Here is a 2,687-nt window from a genome sequence, read left to right as displayed (position 1 = left end):
TTTCGCCCTCAGCTCCGCTCCCGCAGCGTCTCGTTGTAAACTCGGGCCCATAAAGGGGCGGAGAGGTGACGCGCTGCCTCCCACCGCCCCGCTTTTCCGTGGGTTTCTGTGTGGTTAGGGGTTTTTTGGTCATTTTGCTTTGTTTTGTGTTTTCCCTGCTGCCGTCCCGCCCGTGCTCACGGTGCATGCAGCAGTGCTGCTAACGGGGGAGGCTGGAATCCCCTCGCCACAGCAGCAGGCTGGGATCCAAATGAACTCGGTCACAGGAGCCTGGGACAGGATACAAAACCCGGGGATTATCCAGTAGTTTAAATAAATTAGATACTAGTGAGTCTCACGTTAGAGATATTTAAATATAAGAGCTCAGAGTGTGGGGGTAAGCTGTTCTTTCTGAGGGTTGTGGAGGATGGATGAGGGACCAGTGAGCAGAAAAAAGACAAACATGATGTCTCTTTGAAAAAGGAAAAGAACCCCCACCCCTGTAGTTTTCTAAATAAGCTTTATTGTTAGACAAATGGTTGAACTAATTAAGTCCTTAAGAGGGTCCAAGTTATAATAATGTAGAAATTAATAGCCAGTCTGGATTTTAGTACAACTGTGGCAAACAAGGGAAATTCTGTTCTGCAGCAGGGCAGTGCTCTGTGCATGAGGAGAAAGCCAGTAAGTACGAGGTTCTCGTTCTTGGTGATAGATCGTGTAGTGTTCTCACATGCAAGGCAGGAACAGGACCTTGAAAGGTGATGGGAGGTGAGCATGCAGCTTGCTGGAATGTCCCACTCTAAAAGCAGTTATTAACAATGCAGTGTCTGACAGCAAGGACCTACTGAGTGGGGTTTTGCAAGATTTTTGTCTTCAATCAGAGTCTTAAGTAATATTTTGATTAGTGCCTTGATTTGGCTGGTTGATTAACTGACAACATGGCTTATTCACTTTGTAGAAAACAGAAAATTTGGAGGGGCCACAGGCTGTCAGAGGACAAGTCTAGTGGTCAAAGTAATCTTAACTAATTGGAGGAAGTTTGAAAAAATGGATTAATTTCAATAAGCATGTGTGCTAAATCCCTGTCTTTGGTAAGAATAATCAGCTTATAAAATACAAGGACAGCAACGGAAACTCCAGGCCCATCTGAAAGGATTTGAAGCTTAGATCATACACTGAACACAAACCTGCAAAATCAGGCGTTGCAAAAGAAAATCATACAAGATGTATAAACAAAATCTTGCCTGTCAAACATGATGTAATAATACTTTTACTCTTGGCAGTACTGCAAGCACTTGAGGGCAACACATTGCAAGGAAAAAACCCACAGAAGTAGATAAATGAGAGGGATTGATTTATGAAGAAAGACTCGTTAGTCCACAGGAAAAACAACACAGTGGAAAACCTGGAGAGATAAAGAGAATATTCTGTTCTGTGTGGGGTAGACAGGTGAACTAATAGGCTTACATTGCTTTAACTTAAAGAAGATGAAAGCTTTCCAGTTATAAAGGTAGTTGAGCCGTGGACTGGATTGGTGAAGAATCTGTAGAATCTCAGTTGTCAAGGTCCTGAGTTTAGTTACCTGAAAATCCTGAGTACCAAGGAAAAAGACTACGGTCCCTTTCAGCCCTGATGTCCATGAAGAATCTGTACATAAGGGATAGAGTGTGTCTGAGCTCTCTTGAATCCTGGAGGCTGTTCTAGCAGGGATGCTCAACAGCTGGCTTGCCTGTACAAATTGCCAGTGGTCTCATTAGATTTCTCAGAACTAATACACATGTATTAAACCTGGCAAACATAGTGACATATGTGTGTGGAAGGATTTTTTTTTAAATTAATGTATTTTTTCAGTAAAAGCAACCTTTTTTTCTTAGATCACATATAATCCAAGTGTTATTGTTAGACAGCACTTGTGTGCTAGGCTCCCAGTGTCACTGGTGGCATGCTAATGAATGCTTGTAGTGCAAACATTGATTATTCAGAGGGCAGAATGAGATTTGGGAAATTTCAGAAAGAAATTCAGGTTTAATTTCAGAAGGATCAAACGTACAAAGTTAAAGTTTAGTCTTTGTGTTCTGGTACAGCAAAAAACCCCTTTGTCCTAGTTCTGCAAGGTTTTGCCTGTTTAGTAGTATTCAACCATGTTGCATCAGTTCAGTCAGGTTTTTATTGCTTTTAGAACATTTTATTTGTTTCTTATTGCTTGTCAGTTGTTTTTGAATTTTTTTGAGGAGGAGATGTTAACAAAAACTGTTGTTCTTTTCTTTAGACAGATCTGGCATTTAAACAAAAGCAGAAGGAGGAGCAAAAGAAACTTGAGGAGATGAAAGCAAAGGCTGCTGGAAAAGGGCCCCTCAGTAAGTGAGGTGCCATACTGATGTCAGAATCACCCTGCAGTCAAAGGCTGCTGTTGACCGTTGGCCCTTGCAGCCTGTCTTGTTGTAGCCTTGCTATTCTTTTTTCCTTTCCACTGGTCGTACATGACACATGTTGTAAAAAACAGCATTTACCAAAAATGTTGCACTTGTTGCTGTGTTAACATGCTGTGTTCTTTCACCCTGCTTTAGTCTCTTCAGTAGTAGGGACTGCAGAGAACAGATAATTCCAGAGAACTGGAATTCTCTTAATTCCAGTATCTGCTTCTGTCGAGCTTTGATCCCTCCTGGGGGCTCTGGTTGCTGTAGGGATACCAATGCTTTTATTCCCTT

At 41.9% G+C, this 2,687-nt stretch overlaps 1 long non-coding RNA gene across 1 annotated transcript in view; it reads left to right on the top strand.

Moving 5' to 3' along the window:
• The first annotated feature begins 2,244 nt into the window (after positions 1-2,244).
• LOC104528695 (uncharacterized) overlaps positions 2,245-2,687 on the top strand; it is a 1,120-nt gene continuing 677 nt past the window's right edge. The window contains exon 1 of the long non-coding RNA XR_728050.2: positions 2,245-2,336. This is a non-coding gene — a long non-coding RNA (uncharacterized LOC104528695). The remainder of the gene's footprint in view (positions 2,337-2,687) is intronic.

The sequence above is a fragment of the Antrostomus carolinensis genome, unplaced genomic scaffold (assembly GCF_000700745.2).
Source record: "Antrostomus carolinensis isolate BGI_N321 unplaced genomic scaffold, ASM70074v2 scaffold29577, whole genome shotgun sequence".
NCBI lineage: Eukaryota > Metazoa > Chordata > Aves > Caprimulgiformes > Caprimulgidae > Antrostomus > Antrostomus carolinensis.
This window is presented reverse-complemented; position numbering and strand designations above follow the sequence as displayed.